The sequence below is a fragment of the Equus caballus genome, chromosome 8 (genome assembly GCF_041296265.1).
Source record: "Equus caballus isolate H_3958 breed thoroughbred chromosome 8, TB-T2T, whole genome shotgun sequence".
NCBI lineage: Eukaryota > Metazoa > Chordata > Mammalia > Perissodactyla > Equidae > Equus > Equus caballus.
The window spans coordinates 46,592,038-46,612,078 of NC_091691.1; the positions used below are offsets into that span (position 1 = coordinate 46,592,038).

At 42.0% G+C, this 20,041-nt stretch overlaps 1 protein-coding gene across 4 annotated transcripts in view; it reads right to left on the bottom strand.

The window, feature by feature from the left end:
* GNAL (G protein subunit alpha L) overlaps nt 1-20,041 on the bottom strand; it is a 147,078-nt gene that overhangs the window by 106,116 nt on the left and 20,921 nt on the right. The window contains exon 1 of one of the 4 annotated variants that reach the window (XM_070220707.1): nt 9,264-9,325. The exons of the other annotated variants lie outside the window; for them this stretch is intronic. The gene's annotated coding sequence lies outside the window, so the exon portion shown is untranslated. Of the gene's footprint in view, nt 1-9,263; nt 9,326-20,041 lie in introns of those variants that run through there. 4 annotated transcript variants of the gene reach the window in all.

Here is a 20,041-nt window from a genome sequence, read left to right on the forward strand (position 1 = left end):
CAGTGTCACAGCGGGAGTTTAGTTACGGCACGAACATGAAGTGGGATGGTGCTGAATACATTTAAACAAAACAAAACAATGAAAACCAATTTGTGCAGAATGAGGAATCTGCAAACAGAATGAAACTATCAATGTTTTGCAGTTCAAATAATCAAGGAAAGCCACCAACCAGGTTGTGAGGCAGAGACGCGGGAAGGGCCGTGTGTGGACGGTTAGCGTATTGCAAGAGAAACCACACACGCATCAAAGGCGCACTGAAAACACAGCTTACTATCCAGAAATCAAACGAGGGGCTCAGGGACCAGAGGAGGATTGAAGAGTAACATGTGGACAGCACAGACTAGCATCCCTGTCCTTTTAATCCTGCTCTTTAACCTCAAATAGCCTCACAAGATATGGAACCACTGCAGACTGTCAAACACGTGTTGTTTAATTAATATGTTTAATACTGACGTGAAGTTTCAAAAATTGTCTAACTAGTTTTAACGATATTTCTTTTTTTCCTAACAAACATAAGACGAAGTAAAATGTAGAAATTGCAAACAAATCTACATAGATGAACACAGCCTAAACCCTAACAAATACTTCACGATAAACAAAAGTTTCAGCACTCAGTTCTAGATACGAGGGTTTTCTGGTTCTCAGATAACTATACTCACTAACATCTTTTCTTTTCCTGTTTAGACTCAATCTCATGCAGTCTCTGGAGTGATAACAGTGTGTCCAGTAATTAAGAGTTCTCTTCCAACATATTTTCTTATAAAGTGAAAGTGAATCAGACGCCATAAAGTCCCCTCATTTGGAACAAAAAGGAAGGCAATGTGGATGCATTTTAAATGCTTAGCAATGTTCTCTTGGTATCAGCGAGGTGCCCCTGTGGGATGTCACGGCTGTGAGAGGTGTGGTGATATGAATCCTGGTCTTAACACCCTAATCTGATGCTGAACTTCAGCAATGCCCGCCTGCCTCACAACTGTTGTCACATGTGAAGCAATCATGTCCCCATATACTGCAAGAAAAGATAGTTAAGAGAACCTCATTTTGCATCTACACAACGTAGCTTCCTATCATTGAACATGTTTATTTCTACCCACAGGCTGTCATCTAGAGAGACACACTACAAAAAGGATAAGCAAACTCTTAAGACCGATTTCTTACATTCTGGAGCAGTTGGGAGCATAAGACAAGTACACTCCAGCCATTCAGAGGGCAGCGTTGCCAATCTGTAGGAAACAAGGGCTGGAAGGTGTGGTAGGGACTCAGGGGGATGTGAGGGCCCATGGAATTGGGAAAAGCTTCATCGAGGAGGAGGGACCTGAGGCTTGTCTTGAAAGATGCTGGGACTGGAATGTGTAGAACAAAGGTGCACAGTTCAGATGAGAAAGAACTGAGTAAGTGAAGAGAAACGGAAGTGGTACTGCACAGGAGGGAGAGGGGCAAACGGTGACAGCTCAGCCTCAGAGGTCGGGTGAACCAGATGAGCGAGGGGAAAACACACATCCCCGGTATAGCAATTTTTCTTAGGGTGTAAGAAAAATGCAAGTGTGCGGCTCAGTGGTGAAGAGCATGGGTTGTTGAGCAAGAGTGCCTGGGCTCAAAGCCCTCTTCCTCTCTGTGATTCTCAGCTTCTGTCTCCGTAAATGGGTGAGGACAATGGCCTTCACCTCAGAGGGTGGTGGTGACAATTATACGAATCAGTTCATCTTATCACAGTGCCTGGCATGTAGCAAGCTCTCAGTAAAGGTAGCAATTATTATCATTCAATGTTAATTTAACGAATACAAATCCATTTTATTCCTCCACGAGGCAGCATGTTGATGTCCTGGAAGAGCTCCTGAGTTTTTCTACCAGGCAGACACACAAACAAAGAACTGTAGTCTAGTCAACAAAGACTTGCTGAGTGTCCACCTGCACTCAGCTGAGCAGAGTACTAGCTGCTAGTTGGGAACATTAATGTGTGAGACATGCTTAAAATCATAAAAAATGCACATGTGACAGATGAATGGATAAACAAAACGTGGTCTACACATACAGTGGAATATTATTCTGCTTTAAAAAGGAAGGAAATTCTGAAATGCTGCAACATGGACGAACTTTGAAGACATTATGCCAAATACAATAAGCCAGTCACAAAAGAACCAATGCTGTATGATTCCACTTGTATGAGGGACCTAGAGTACTCAAATTCATAGAGACAGAGAGTAGAATGGTGGTTGCCAGGGGCTGGGGGTAGAGGGGAACGGGGAGCTATTGTTTAATGCTGTAGAGTTTCAGTTTGGGAAGATAAAAAAGTTCTGTGGACGGATAGATGCAATGGCTGCACAGCAATGTGAATATACTTAACGCCACAGAACTGTACGCTTAAAAATGATTAACATGGCAAATTTCATGTTATATATATTTGTCACAATAAAAACAAGAATAGACTTCACATGCAGCCTCTTCGTTGTGACAATGGTGGAAGAGAGAACTCTCTTTTGGTTTCAGGCTATTTGTTTAGGTGACGTCAATTCCTTGTTTAGAAACATTTACTGCAATTATAGTTTCTTACCAGAAGGTGGCAATGTAGAGCCAGAAGGACAGACGGAGGCTCTGAGGATGCTTTCAAAGCAATGTATTTCATTCATTCATCCATCATAAAGCATTTTCTGAATGCCTACACACACACAGCCTTGGAATTACAAGGATGAATTAGACGTTCGCTCTGATCTCAAGCAGTCTAGTAGAGAGGGACAGACATGCAATCAAGTAAATGGGAACAAGTTCTCTGAATTCCATAGACATTACAGCGGGAACACGTTGGGGGGCGGGGGGTCATGTGTGTGGTCAATGATAAAAGTGAAGAAAAAATAACCTTCACTCTCCTACAGCAAGGTATGCTAATCTTTGTAAGTCACCCTTCATCTTAATTTTAAAAAGACACCGAAAGGTGCTTTATTTCCAGCATCTCATCTGATCATCACAACAGCTACAAGATGCACATTATTATCCACACTTTGCAGATAAGGCTGTTGGTCTGACGGTCCCACAGTGGCCTGAAAGGGTGGGGTGCCTGTCTGATCTCAAAGCCTGTGCCTTTTCCAGAAGGAACTCTAAGGCCCTTATAGGGTGAAGAAAATCGCACCATTCTCTCTTCTACTAATTCCAAGAGGAAAAATCAAACAAGCCCACCTCCTTTCTAACTCAGTTAGGCAGATTAATCTCCATATAATGACTGATGAATTAATTAACTCTTTGCCCAGTTGCCTTAGCAACTGGTTTCTTTTAGAATTTGGCTTAGTTACAGAGTTTAAAGCAACAGTATTCCTTATAATAGAATGTCAAATTGTATATGAAATGAAACAGAACATAAACTCTTTTTATCACAGGTGGGAACTATGTGTCTTCCTCAGAAAAGTTGGAATGGCTCTTCCTAAAGCTTGCAAGGCTGTTGATAAAGAATAAGGGAGATAAGAGCTTATATTTGTCTATATTTGCCACTACATGGTTTGTTTGCACTTGCCATTAAGTAGGAGCCATTTGATGGATTTAAACTATAAATAAATTAAATATTGACATTTAAAGGCAGTCTCTGATTGCAGACAAATCCCAAACCATCTTAGATGTATCATGGGATTGAGAAAATGGACAAATGTATTGATGTTGTTAGTGAGAGTCAGGATTTTAAGAGGGAAGAAAGGATGTACAAATGTGGAATGAGAGAAGGCAGGGAAAATCCCGTGGGGATGGATGGAATTGCAGCCATCAGTATAAACTCATGATTTCTAAAGTATGTTTGTTCATGCTATATGTCCATGATTATGTGCACATACATGTGTGCTGTGTACACGTGTATGCATGTATATGTGTACATACATGCATATATTTCCTAGTGCTGTCTGCTGAAATGACCAAGAAGGTAAGACACTCCAGCAGCAGAGAGCATACCCAGTGCCCACATCTTGGTCTTTAGTGTTACTCACCACCAAAAGGAAGCAGGGCTCCTCAGAGAAATGGCTGGCTCCAGCATTGGGGTAGGGGAACTACGAGATAAACCTGGAACATTGTTATGCCAGAAAGTAAGAAAGTGCTTAAGAAAGGTCGGGGGCATGTCATGAGGACACAATAGCCAGACTGAAGGGCCTCTCATTTGGCCACATCTGGGGTGATTTCAGCACCACAATATTTAAGTACAGTAGTGAATTCTAAACCACTGAAAAATATAGGGATATCTTGAGTCCGTGACCATAACAAATAGATAAATAAATAAATGGGGAGAAGGGACGGGTGTTGCCCACTGGCAACTAGTGACTGTGGAAGGAACGGGAGAATCCTGGAAGGAGAGAATCAGCATTTGCAACCAGAAGAGTGAAGTTTGGATCAGGCAAGATTCAGCAACGGAGGCTAATTGTAGGGAAAAATGTTCATGAGGAACAGGATATCTGCACGTCTCCCCCTAGACTGCTTATTAGTTGCAAAGAGAAAAATAATAACCACACAGTGGAGGAACTACACAACAATTTGGGTAATCAAAGTAAACAGCATGAAAGGGGGAGGCGATGGACATCGTCTGCTCCAGATGTAGACCCAGGGAGGACACACAGCGTCTATGTAGTATTCTGGCCAGGGAGGCATAACCTGAACTTAAATCAGGAGAAAACATCAGGCAGACCTAAAATTAAAAAGAAAAAAAGGAAGGGAGACTGTATTCTTCAAAAATGGTACTGTTATATAAACAACAACAACAAGGGCTGTGGAAATGTTCTGGGTTAAGGGAAACTGAAGAGAGAGACCAGACCCTAGACTTGATCCTGTAATGGAGGGGAAAAAAATCCAATAGAAGACATGGGGGCAACTGATAAAACTGGAATACAGATGGTAAATCGGATATATTCATCATTTCAATGTTAAACTCACCAAGATTGCTAACTGTACCTTGGTTATGTGAGAAGATATCCCTGTTCTTAAGAAGTACATACTGAAGTCTCTGAGGAGCCATGATGCTGACAACTATCTCTCACATGATTAAGAAAAAAACTCATATGTCGACCTCTATACCTCATATCTAGAGAGAGAGCAAATGACGCGGCAAACGAGGAAAACGTTAGTAACAGGCGAGCATGGGTGACAGGTCATCGGGAGCTCTTGGCACTCTTCTTATTCTTGAAACTTTTCTAAGTTTGAAATTATTTCCAAATGAAAAGTCAAACAGTTAAAATACCACCACAGGGATTCTCTGCTCTACAAAAGGTGCACAAGTGCATTAAAAATCAAGTGCCCCAGGGCATCTAGGTTTGAGTGTTGCACTCTCCCGGCTGCACACCCTTGTTCAGTGGACGACCTACACACTCACAGGCTCCTGTTCATGGCCTTAGAGGTACCTCTAGCGCATGGAATATGGCTCTAATGCCTGGCAGCTAAGAGCAAGTCTGACCATCCTCAGCCACGGTGGTTATTAGAGCTCCTTTAGCAGTGGTTGAGTCTGGCAAACCACTGGCCATCTCCTGGGAAACGGTGCCCATCACACTCATCCTCAACTGTTCAATGCAGGACTCACACCATGCAGTTTTCCCATTTGGCCTGGAAGGAGCTGTCTCTAATTCCCTCTGGAGTCACTGGTCCAAGGGGAACGCGCTCTGAAGCCAGGAGGTGGGGATGGGATGGGCAGTGAAGGGCACCACGCTGAGCTCTGCCCATGGGAGTTCAGACCTTCCAAGATGCCATCCCTCCCTTCGGGGAGACTGGAATCCAGCCCCGTGGGGAGACATAACTGCCCCCAGCAGATGCAACAATACATTTTACAGGCATCAAGCCTCAGAAGCCGAGAACTGGGGGCAGTTTGGTGGGGCTGCGCTCAGGCAGGGCAAAAGCTTGCTGGGAGGCAGACAGCCTGCAGAAGGCCCCGAACACTGCAGGCAACAGAGGGACCACTGCTAACAAAGGTGTGTGGGGAGGCACAGGCTGTGTGCAGGTGGAGGAGCAGCCAGGTAGCTGGAAAGCTGGGTCTGTGGGAGATTTTGAATATTCAAATACTAAATGCAAGTCAGGCCTTTATCTGGTAATGCTGAGGTACCCCCAGACCTGTGAGCCTTGTCCACTATCTTCTGTGAAGGAGAAAGGACCATATGCTGAGTATTCTCCCGGCCCTGCAGACCCACCCCGCGTGCCCAGGAGGCTGGCCTCTGCAGACCACCTCATCTGGGCTCCCTGGCCTCGGCTCCCACGGGTGCAGAGGGGATGGAAGGGTGCAGATAGAGGTAAGGGTACTCCCCCCAGTTCCCCGCCTGTGAGGCTGTGGACTGGCCGTGGCTTCATCCTTCACTGAAAGCCACCAGCTCCTGGCCGGAGGCCCCTCGCTTGGCTCCAATAGCTGCTCAGGCCTCCTGTGCTTTAGGCCTGAGGTGGCAATGGCTCCTTGCTGTTGCCAGCCCTGGGATGTGGCACCATCCCTTACTGGGTTCCCTAACCCTCCCCACACCTTTATAAATAATACCTTCATCAAGTATTCTTAAATAACCAGGTTTGAATGGGGATTTGTTTTCTGCCAGGATCCTGACCCAAACAGTGTCCTTTTTTTCTGGGCTGATATGTCCCTGTGCTGGGCCCATGGTTTGGGAAGCAGAGCCATCTAGATTTCAGTCCCCACTGCTATTTTGGTCAAGTGTCCTTGTGCAGTTGAAAACCCGCACAACTGTATTCGGCAGCCCTGGCACACTGTCAGGTTCTGGGCAGGCTGTGATCTGACATGGGCTATCCTTTCAGAAGGAAGATTAATCTGTGGACTGAAAAGATGGGAGAAGGGGCAAGTGGGCAGTTAAATCTACTGCAGAGAACTCAAGGTCCGGCCAGTGTGGTGAAGATAACAGACATTAAAAAGAAGACTGGAAGGGAGAAACATTCAGAAAAACTTGCAAGAACTTGGTGGGATGGGGAGAGGGAGAATGAAACAATGGCACGAGATTCTTAGAATTCTTAGAATTTCAGAAGACAATATACACACATAAAGCATTTGTAGGTCATTATTGCAAAGACACAGGCTATTTTTCTTCTACAAAGATGATTAAAACATGTACAATAAGCTAATTTTGTATGTAGTCACCAGATAAATATTCAGCCACATATATGTTTTTCAATCTTTAATTTTGAAGTAATTTCGAACCTCCGGAAAAGTTGTACGAATAGTGTAAATATCTTCCACATACTCTTCCCCCAGATACTCCAATTGTTAGCATTTTGCCACATTTGCTTTATTATGTATGCTCCCTATCTATGCTTTCATGTTTCATATTTACACATTTTTCCCTGAGACATATGAGAGTTAAGTGGCAGACATTAGGCCCTTGTCCATGTGTATTTCCAAGGAATGAGATTGTCTTACACAACCACAAACATTTCTACAGTCCATCCTCAAAGTCTGCCAACAGAACCATGACGACCCTCAGGGCAGCCCCATCCTGCTTCCAGGAGCCAATCCACCGTCACAACAGCATTCAGTTGTCATATCTCTCTTTTAACACAACTGGGAAATTTTCACCTTGCAGTTGACGTGGGAAAACTGCTGTTAAGGATGCTCTTCATGCGCTGAAAGAGGCTGTTGTCATCACCAGCAGCTTCTAAACAATACGGCTAAATCTACTCAGACACGTGCCTGTCCCCAAGCGCCTTCTGCCAAGAGGCGGCAGGATTCCCGCCCGTCTCTTAAAACGAGTGCTGCACAAAGGCATCGTACGGGTGGCCGGTGCTCCGTTTAATCCTCATGCATGAGATTGCCTGTGGTATTATTATTTAACTTTCTAATTAGTTAAAAATAAAACCAGTACCTCTACATTAAAAAGAAATAAAACCACACAGAAATATCTTTAATAAATCTATCCCCTCCATGGAAAGAAACTAGAATAGATCTGGAGATGTGCTGCCACGTTAGTCCCAAGTAGGCTGCAGAACAACAGAGACAGTATCGCCCTGCTGGTCCAGAGCTGCCTGTGTGCAGACTCCCGTCTGTGAAGAGGAAAAGGAAGAGGGCGTGAGGGGCCCCAACACACTGCTGGCACCCCGGAAGGGAAGGCGTTCACTATTCCTTTCTGTTCTGCATTCCCTCAACTTTTCACAATGAATTTGTATTCTTTTTAATTAAAGAGACCAATGGACAACTATTATTTAAATTTTCCCTGTCTCACAGTCGCCCTCTCTCCATTTAATCCAACTCTCTTATTAATACCACTTGTCAATACTTTGCTAAGTGTCTGCTGATCCTCGCTCTGGCCCAGCAATTTCCGCTCCGCATTTTAGTTCAGCCTTTCCCTTTATCTGAAACGCTTTCTCTCGTGGGCGTCTCTGCACGTCTGTGCAGATCCTCTTGCAATCCTGGACTCAATTCAGTGACTCCTGCTCAGAGAGGACCCTGGTCCTCCAGCCACTCGCCTCATGTAAATCCCTCTGGCCCCTGAACCCCCTCCCTGCCTCATTGCTGGGGTCCTTCGTGAAGCCGTCTCTCCACTAGAAGAAACCCCTCCAAAGGCTGTTTCCTACAACCTCCACTGAGCGAATGAAAGAAAGACTCTGCACGCAGCCTCCACTTGCTGGTAGGTGGCATTGCATCAGGAACCTAGAGCCGATGCCACGAAGTGGCCGGGGTCCTCGGCTAGCCCACGATGTCACCGTGTTCTCCATGATGCCTGGGAGGCTCTGCACGGGGCCACATCTAGCTGATCTGTGTGTCATACCTGTCAGCACCAATGGGAACAGAAAACTCCCAACACTCAGCTATTTCACCTTCATTCATGCTTCACAATCCTTTGTTTTCTCTATCCTAACGAATGATCCTATGATATTAAGAATCTGAAGCAATGTATTTATGGACATAGATTTTCCATGAACACTGTCATCCTTTTAAAATCTATAATCCATAAAGGAAAGAATTTATGATTGCATGTGAATTTTCCTAGGATAGCAGAATTACTCTCCAAAAAAAATTCAGAATAACAGGAAATATTTTTTCCCTTTATTGAATATACTTCTAAAACATTTTATATTCCTGTTTAACCAAATAAAGTGTTTTCAAAGTATCTTTCCTTGATTTTATAGGCTCTCATAGAAAACAAAAGAAACAATAAAATCTCTACATTCTCCAGTGTTTTCTTTCATATGAGAGCGAAATGCTTGCATGCAGGAGGCTTTTTAAAAAATATATTTTATTTTGGAAAATTTCAAACATACACAAAAGCAAACTGAACAGTCTAATGAGCCCCACGCACCCTCCCCAGCTCCAGCAGTTACCAACTCACGGCTCGTCTTATTTCATCGGTCCCCATCTCGCTGCCTCCTCCTGTATTACTTGACGCATCTCTCAGATGTCCTTCCCCACCCATACATCTCTCAGTATATCTCCAAGACAGGGGCTCTTTTAAAGTGATACACTCACAATGTCATTATTGTCCCCGAAATAAGTGACAGTCATTCCTTAGCGTCATCAAATATGCAGTTGGGTGTGAGGAGGCTCTCGAGCCCGGGCCTCTGGAGGGGGCCTGGCTTCATTCAGAGGTCCAGACTCTAGTTCCAAGACCCGGATGTTTCAAGGACCTCTGGATATGGATCCTCTCACCAAACCCAAGCTGGGAATTACTGCTGCAAGATTTACTGGTGAAGTGTTAGTGATACGGAGAGTGTGACTTTTCTGGCTCCTGGTATTCTTTGATTGGATCTATTGAAACAGAAATTAAAAATTCATCTTATGCTTAAAAAAACAATCCCACCAAACTCCAGATGTACAATCGAGTAGGAAACTGACAGACTCTTTATTGGTCCCAGCTGTGATGCTAGGGATTTGGTCATTTCTTTGTCATCACCCCCTTTCCTTTAAAAGCTGAGTATACAATAAAAAGAAAAATCTGATTTCTTCTAATCTAGTTAATCGTGTTTTTACTATACATGCAAATTATCAAGCCATTGCTAATTTTCCCCAAGCTTGCTGCTCCCTGAGAGCAATTCCTTTGGGCCACACCACCATGCTCCGGCCCTGGGAGCTCCAGTGATGATGGCTTCAGCTTCATCCAATCTGTGTGATTTGATCCTTTTGTGTAAAGAAAAGGTTACTGCCCTGCCCTAACCCCTCAACTCCACCAAGAAACCACTGAGCCGCTGGAAAGATGGCTTCCTCTGAACCCAGAGCTGTTGCAGAAGACGAGGCCACTTCCAGGCCTTCCCAGAAATGGGAACACTAAAGTCTTGAAAATGGCGATAATCTGCAAATCAAAATGCATGCAAACCTCCCCACAACGTGGCAAAGCAGTCTCTTCACACAGCAGGTGCTGTGAATTCCTCATCTCTAAACTCTGGTGCAGTTCTTTACCTTCTCACCTGCTTCACCTGCTGGACGGCTGGATTTGTTTGTGTGGCTTTTACCACGTATTCCCCCCCCCCCCCCCCAAGTATGGACTGTTGATGACATGCCAGGTGTCGTCCCAAGGAGTCAGGGACGCGCACACTGATGGGCTGTGGGTTCTGTTAAGGATTCTATTCTTTATCCCAAGGATGGCGGGAAGTCCGAATCAGGGCAGTGACAGGGACGTTTTGGTTTCAGAATAATTCTGTCAGGTGGAGAACAGATTACTGGTGGACAAAGCTGGAATCAGGTGGCAGTGAATGGACTCCAGGAATGTACAGAATCACACAGGCACACAAGTCCCGGGCTTGGATTTTCATTTCTTTAACACAGAAAAATATTCCCCAAAGAGAACACACAGAGGAGGGGACGGGACTCTGCTGCCGCTTTAACTCCAACTAGAGAAAGCTGCTGTGTGTCCAGGTGAGCGCCGGCCAGGCCTCATCAGTGCGCTCCCCTCAACCTAAGGGCAGAGCAGCTCGGCCACCTGGAACGGAATTCCTCAGACAGACGGACCGCTTTAACTTCCCCTACAAACAAGGGACTAGAGGAAATCGCCCAGCACTCATCAGTCACATCCAGCAGCTTAATAAATGCTAGTTTTCTAACAAAACACAAGCTAGGACGGCAGCCATCTCCAGGTTATCAGTTTTGACACGGAGCGTCCCGGGCTCACAGTTGTCAGACTGCAGGAAGCGCCCCTTCCCGTCGCCAGCCGCGCAGGGAGACGACCCAGGTTTCCTATGTGACAGCACCACCTGGTGGCTGGTTCGCGGAATAATCAAGCACCAGCACAGATCTTCGGCATTTCTAACACATTCAAGTGTGAACAGCCCACCAGGCACCACCGTCATTACCTTCTCAGCAGGACGGCGCAGTTTTATTTCTTCTTCTCTCCCTAGGTGCTATTTCTTACATGCCAGTTAATCAAAACTCAGAAAACAATAGCATCGCCTTTGCTCACTCCTTCTCTCTCCCCTCTTCCTAATGTTGCTGTTCTCCGTCTCCCTAAACGGCCCTGTACTTCTGCTTACGTCACTCCTGTTAGCTGTTAAATTGCTGTGTTCATCATCAGTTATTGTGTTCTGCTGACGTAACGTTTACACTGATAAAACAGTGTTTCTAAGTATACTGACATCTTAATTTGTTTCAAAAGTTCCATATATTCCCCCTAAATTTGGAAATGTTCATAAGGTCCATACTTAGAAACTTGGAATTAAGATTCTTGATATTGCTAACCTACAACACAATTAAAATTATAAAAATAGAGGCAAAACTTGACATTATTCACTATTAAACAGATATCCTCTGAGTTAGGACACAAAGTACAAAATTACATGTGGTTCAGAACAAAAGGCTCTAGAATCTAGAATATTTAAGGAACTATGACAACTCAACAAGAAAAAGACAACCCAGTTAAAAAAGTGAACAAAGGATCTTAATACACATTTCTCTAAAGAATATATACAGGTAGAAGGGGCGGAGCAAAATGGCGGGGTGAGCCAACCGAGGACTCTCTCTGCTCCAAACAACAAAAAAGGACTCGAAGAAAACCCTGAATTTCAGCTAATAAACCTAATGCCAGGACTCAGAGACCTACAATATCAAAAGACGGAGGACAGAGACCCTGCTGCCAGCCTCGGAGGAGCTGGAAGGGGGTAGGAGAGAACTTCCCTCCATCCCCTAGAGTCTGGGATCACTGAGTGGGTGCGGGAAGGAGTGGGGGAGGGGCCGCGTGACCAGGGGATCATCCAGGACTCCCGCCGCTGGTTCAGTGGAAACCCGCTGCCGGGAAAAGCTTCCGTGCACAGGGACCCCATAAACCCAGGGCCCCAGGAGACCAGAGAACAGAACTGCTGCGAATCCAGATCGGTGTGTGAGGAAAAACCCCCCTCCCTCATGGAAAAGCGCACTGGGTGCCGCCATCTTGCCCGAAGGCAGAGCGCTCAGAACGTGCGGCTCTCAACCCCCATCTAGTGGCGACAGGCTGTAACTGCAACCGAATCTACCATCGTGCGAAAAAACCGCTCCTCTAACATCCAGCAATTTATAAAAGCCCCAGACCAGAAGGAAAACAATAAAAACACAGAATTAAGTCCTAAAGACTTGGAAATAGGTAAACTAAGTGAAAATGAGTTCAGGGCAGCTATAATAAAAAAACTCAATGAGGTAGAGAGAAAGATAGAGAAACAACCAACAAGTTCTGGAGTTACTTCACAAAAGAGATTGAAATTATAAAGAAGAATCAAACAGAATTACTAGAAATGAAAAACACAATGGACCAGATAAGACAGAATACGGAGTCCCTGAATGCCTGGGGAGACTCCATAGAAGAGAAAATTAGCATAATCAAAGATAGACGGGCTGAATGGCACCAGACAGAGGAAGAAAGAGAACTAAGGATTAAAAGGAATGAGGAAAGTATTAGAGAGAGAGCAGATTCAATGAGGAGAAAGAATTTAAGGATCATAGGAATTCCCAAGAACGTGGAAAAGGAAAATGGAGCAGAAAGTGTGCTTAATGAAATTATAGAAGAGAACTTCCCAAATCTAGGGATTGAGGGAGAAATGTGTGTAGAGGAAGCTTTCAGATCTCCTAGATTTGTCAATGTAAAAAGACCTACTGCAAGGCACATAGTAGTACAAATGGCAAAAATGAAAGACAAAGAAAGAATACTTAGGGCAGCAAGACAGAAGAAAATAACCTACAAAGGAGCTCCTATCAGACTTTCAGCAGATTTCTCTGCAGAAACCTTACAAGCTAGGAGAGAATGGAGTGACATATTCAAAGCTTTAAAAGATAAAAATCTTCAGCCAAGAATACTCTATCCAGCAAAAATATCCTTCAGATATGAGGGAGAAATTAAATCTTTTCCAGACAAACAAAAGTTAAGGGAATTTGTAACCAAAAGTCTTCCACTACAAGAAATCCTCAAGAAGGCTCTCATACCTGAAAAAAGAAAAAAGGGAGAAAGGGGACACAATCCACAGAGTAGGGAGATAGATAAATAGAACCAGAATAGGAGAGCAAATATTCAACTATAGCATTAGGATAAAGGTAAGGAAACTACCAAAGCAAAGACGATCTTATCACTCTAACTACAAACTCATAACACGAGTTGGAATAAGAAATGAAAATAATAATTTAGGAGGGGAAGAAGAAAGGGACTAAATCAGTCTAGGCCAAGTAAGTAAGAGATCACCAGAGAATAGACTATATTATACATGAGATTCTAAATACAAACTTCAGGGTAGCCACTAAACTAAAAAACAGAACAGAGCCACAAAACATAAATAAGGAAAAATCTAAGAAACCCAGCATAAGAAATTGCAGTATCAAATGGGTAGGATAAAGCACACAGGAAGAGAAAGGCAGGAAAGCCAGATAATGAGCAATAGATTGACAGCTTTAAGTCCACATGCATCAATAATCACTCTCAATGTGGGAATTATGTTACGTGAAATAAGCCAGTTAGAGAAGGATAATCTCTGTATGACTCCACTCATATGAGGAATTTAAAAATGTGGATTAAGAGAATAGATTAGTGGCTACCAAGGGAAAGGTGGGGTGGGGGGTGGGCACAAAGGGTGAAGTGCTGCACCTACAACACAAATGACAAACATTTATGTACAACTGAAATTTTACAAGATTGTAACCTATCATTAACTCAATAAAAAAAATAATCACTCTCAATGTAAATGGATTGAACTCTCCAATAAGAAGACACAGAGTGGCAAAATGGATTAAAGAACAAGATCCAACAATTTGTTGCCTCCAGGAAACACACCTCAGCCCCAAGGACAAACACAGGCTCAGAGTGAAGGGGTGGAAGACAATACTTCAAGCTAATAGCAAGGAAAAAAAAGCAGGTGTTGCAATTCTTATATCAGACAAAGTGGATTTCAAAATAAGACAGGTAAAGAGAGACACAGAGGGACAATATATAATGATCAAAGGGACACTTCATCAAGAAGAAATAACGCTTATAAATATCTATGCACCCAACATAGGAGCACCAAGGTTCATAAAGCAACTATTAACAGACCTAAAGGAAGATGTTAAAAACAACACAATAATAGTAGGGGACCTCAACACCTCACTCACATCAATGGACAAATCATCCAGAAAGAAAATCACCAAGGAAATAGTGGAGCTAAACGAAAAACTAAAACAATTGCACTTAATAGACATACATAGATCACTTCATCCTAAAAAAGCAGAATACACATTCTTCTCAAGTGCACATGGAACATTCTCAAGGATAGACCATATGTTGGGAAACAAGGCAAGCCTCTACAAATTTTAAAAAATTGAAATAATAACAAGCATCTTCTCTGATCATAAGGCTATAAGGCTAGAAATTAATTACAAGAAAAAAGCTGAGAAAGGCACAAAGTTGTGGAGACTAAACAATACACTACTGAACAAGCAATGGATCATTGAAGAAATTAAAGAAGAAACAAAAAAATACCTGGAAACAAATGAAAATGATAACATGCCATACCAACTCATATGGGATACAGCAAAAGCTGTATTAAGAGGAAAATTCATTGCAATACAGGCACATCTTAACAAACAAGAAAAATCCCAAATCAGCAATCTTAAACTACACCTAACTGAACTAGAGAAAGAAGACCAAATAAAGCCCAAAGTCAGCAGAAGGAGAGAAATAATAAAAATCACAGCAGAAATAAATGCTATTGAAATGAAAAAGGCAGTAGAAAGGATCAATGAAACAAAGAGCTGGTTCTTTGAGAAGATAAATAAAATTGACAAACCCCTAGCCAGACTTACAAAGAAAAAAAGAGAGAAAGCTCAAATAAACAAAATCAGAAATGAAAGAGGAGAAATAACAACAGACTCTGCAGAAATACAATGGGTTATAACAGAATACTACGAAAAACTCTATGCTAACAGAATGGACAACCTATAGGAAATGGATAAATTCTTGGACTCCTACAATCTCCCAGAGCTCACTCAAGAAGAAGCAGACAATTTGAACAGACCAGTCACAAGGAAAGAGATTGAAATAGCAATCAAAAACATCCCAAAGAATAAAACCCCAGGGCGAGATGGCTTCCCTGGGGAATTCTACCAAACTTTCAGAGAGGATTTAATACCTATCCTTTTCAAGCTATTCCAAAAAATTAAGGAGGATGGAACAATTCCTAACACATTCTATGAGGCCAACATCATGCTGATACCAAAGTCTGACAAGAACAGTACAAAAAAAGAGAACTACAGGCCAATATCACTGATAAACATAGATGCAAAAATTCTAAACAAAATTTTGGCAACCAGAATTCAGCAATTCATCAAAAGGATCATATATCATGATCAAGTGGGATTCATACCAGGGACACAGGGATGGTTCAAAATCCGCAAATCAATCAATGTGATACACCACACCAACAAACTGAGGAATAAAAACCACATGATCATCTCAATAGATGCAGAGAAAGCATTTGACAAGATCCAACAGCCATTTATGATAAAAACTCTGAACAAAATGGGCACAAAAGGGAACTACCTCAACATAATAAAGGCCATATATGACAAACCCACAGCCAACATCATACTCAATGGGCAAAAACTGAGCACCATCCCCCTGAAAACAGGAACGACACAAGGATGCCCTCTATCACCACTCTTATTTAACATAGTACTGGAGGTCCTGGCCAGAGCAATCAGGCAAGAAAAAGGAATAAAAGGAATCCAACTAAGGAGGGAAGAAATGAAACTCTTGCTGTTTGCAGACGACATGATTTATATATATAGAAAACCCCAAAGAATCCATTGGAAAACTCTTAGAAGTAATCAACAACTACAGCAAAGTTGCAGGGTATAAAATCAATTTGCATAAATCAGTAGCATTTCTATATTCTAATAACGAACTAACAGAAAAAGAACTCAAGAACAATATACCATTCACAATCGCAATAAAAAGAATAAAATACCTCGGGGTAAATTTAACTAAGGAAGTGAAGGACCTATATAATGAAAATTACAAGGCCTGTCTGAGAGAATTGGATGACGACATAAGGAGATGGAAAGACATTCCATGTACATGGATTGGAAGAATAAACATAGTTAAAATGTCCTTTCTACCTAAAGCAATCTACAGATTCAACGCTATCCCAATCAGAATCCCAAGGACATTCTTTACAGAATTAGAACAAAGAATCCTAAAATTCATACGGGGCAACAAAAGACCCCGAATTGCTAAAGCAATCCTGAGAAAAAAGAACAAAATGGGAGGCATCACAATCCCTGACTTCAAAACATACTACAAAGCTACAGTAATCAAAACAGCATGGTACTGGTACAAAAACAGGTGCACAGATCAATGGAACAGAATTGAAAGCCCAGAAATAAAACCACACATCTATGGACAGCTTATCTTTGACAAAGGAGCTGAGAGCATACAATGGAGAAAAGAAAGTCTTTTCAACAAATGGTGCTGGGAAAAGTGGACAGCCATATCTAAAAGAATGAAAATTGACCATTCTTTTTCACCATTCACCAAAATAAACTCAAAATGGATCAAAGACCTAAAGGTGAGACCTGAAACCATAAGGCTTCTAGAAGAAAATGTAGGCAGTACACTCTTTGACATCAGTATTAAAAGGATCTTTTTGGACACCATGTCTTCTCAGAGAAGGGAAACAATAGAAAGAATAAACAAATGGGACTTCATCAGACTAAAGAGCTTCTTCAAGGCAAATGAAAACAGGATTGAAACAAAAAACCAACCCACTAACTGGGAAAAAATATTTGCAAGTCATATATCTGACAAAGGCTTAATATCCATAATATATAAAGAACTCTCACAACTCAACAACAAAAAATCAAACAACCCGATCGAAAAATGGGCTGGAGACATGAACAGACATTTCTCCAAAGAAGATATACGGATGGCCAATAGGCACATGAAAAGATGCTCATCATCGCTGATCATCAGGGAAATGCAAATCAAAACTACACTAAGATATCACCTTACACCCATTAGAAGGACAAAAATACCTAAATCTAATAGTAACAAATGTTGGAGAGGTTGTGGAGAGAATGGAACCCTCATACACTGCTGGTGGGAATGCAAACTGGTGCAGCCACTATGCAAAACAGTATGGAGCTTCCTCAAAAAATTAAAAATAGAACTACCATACGATCCAGCCATTCCACTACTGGGCATCTATCCAAAGAGCCTGAAGTCAGCAATCCCAAAAGTCCTATGCACCCCAATGTTCATTGCAGCATTATTTACAATAGCCAACACATAGAAGCAACCTAAGTGCCCATCAACAGATGAATGGATAAAGAAGATGTGGTGTATATATACAAGGGAATACTACTCAGCTGCAAAACAGAACAAAATCATTCCATTTGCAATAACATGGATGGACCTTGAGGGAATTATGTTAAGTGAAATAAGCCAGTTAGAGAAGGATAATCTCTATATGACTCCACTCATATGAGGAATTTAAAAATGTGAACAAAGAGAACAGATGAGTGGCTACCAGGGGAAAGGTGGGGTGGGGGGTGGGCACAAAGGGTGAAGTGGTGCACCTACAACACGAATGACAAACATTAATGTGCAACTGAAATTTCACAAGATTGTAGCCTATCATTAACTCAATAATAAAAAAAAAGAATATATACAAATGGCCAATCAGCACATGAAAAGATGCTCAAGACAGTCATTAGGGAAACGCAAATCAAAAGCACAGTGAGATACCACTGCTCACCCGCTAGGATGACTGGAACAAAAAAGACAGACAAGAAGAAGTGTTGGTGAGGATGCGGAAAAATTGGAACCCTCACAGATTGCTAGTGGAAATGCAAAATGATTCGGCTGCTTTGGAAAACCATTTCACAGTTCCCACAAATAAAACTACACATCTACAGTCAGCTAATCTTCAAAAAAGGGGCTAAGAACATACAATGGAGAAGAGATAGTCTCTTTGATAAATGGTGTTGAGAAAACTGGACAGCCACGTGCAAAAGAATGAAAGTAGACCATTATCTTACTCCATACACAAAAATTAACTCAAAATGGATCAAACATTTGAAGGTAAGACCTGAAACCATAAAACTTCTGGAAGAAAACATAGGTATTACACTCTTTGACATCGATCTTCAAAGGATCTTCTTGAATACCATGTCTTCTCGGACAAGGGAAATAAAAGAAAAAATAAACAAATGGGACTTCATCAGACTAAGGAGCTTCTGCAAGGCAAAGGAGACCAGAATCAAAACAAAAAGACAACCCACCAACTAGGATAAAATAATTGCAAACCATTTATCTGATAAGGGGTTAATCTCCATAATATATAGAGAACTCACACAACTGAACAACAAAAAAACAAACAAGCTGATCAAAAAGTTGGCAGAGACAATGAACAGACATTCCTCCAAAGAAGATACACAAATGGCCAATAGGCACATGAAAAGATGCTCAACATCACTAATCATCAGACAAATGCAAAAATTACCCTAAGAGACTACCTTACGCCTGTTAAAATAGCTATAATCACTAAATCAAAAAATTTAATATTGGAGAGGTTGTGGAGAAGAGGGAACTCTCATATACTGCTGGTGGGAATTTAAACTGGTGCAGCCACTATGGAAAACAGTTTGGAGATTTCTCAAAAAACTAAAATTAGAAATACTGTATGACCCAGCTATCCCACTACTGGCTATCTATCCAAAGAACATGAAATCAACAATTCAAAGTGACTTATGCACCCCTATGTTCACTGCAGCATTATTCACAATAGCCAAGATGTGGAACCAACCCGTAAGTGCTAATAGACTGATAATTGGATAAAAATGACATGGTGTACACATGTATAATGGAATACTACTCAGCCATAACAAAGACATAATCATCCCATTTGCAACAAGATGGATGGACCTTGAGGGTATTATGTTAAGCGAAATAAGCCAGACACAGAAAGACAAACACTGTATGACTTCACTCATATGTGGAAGATAAAAAAAAAAAAAAAAATAGACAAAGACAACAGTTCAGTGGTTACCAGAGGAAAGAGGCTAGGGGGAGGGCACAGGGCATGAAGGGGAGCACTTATGTGGTGACAGACAGGAAATAATGTACAACTGAAATTTCACAATGTTGTAAACTATTATGAACGCAATAAAAAAACACACACACAGAGTTACCACATGACCCAGTAATTTCACTCCTAGCTCTGTACCCAAGAGAAATGAAAGCATATGTCCAGACAATAACTTGTACATGAAGATTCATGGAAGCATTATTCATAACAGCTAAAAAGTGGAAACAACTTAAATGTCCATCAACTGAATGAATGGACAAGTAAAATGTGGCATAGCCATACAGTGGAATAAAATTTAGTCATAAAAAGAAATGAAGTACTGATACACGTTACACATGGGTGAAAAGGTCACGCGAGGTGAAAGAAGCTAGACACAAAAGATCACATATTGCGTGATTATTTACATGAAATGTCCCGAATAGACAATTCCATAAAGACAGAAGATAGATTAGTGATGACCAGGGGTGGGGGAGAATGAGGAGTGACTGCTAATGGGTAGGGGGCTTCTTTTCGGAATGATGAAAATGTTCTGGAATTAGTGGTGATGCTTCCACAACCCTGTGAATACACTAAAACCACTGAATTGTACAGTTTTTAAAAGTGT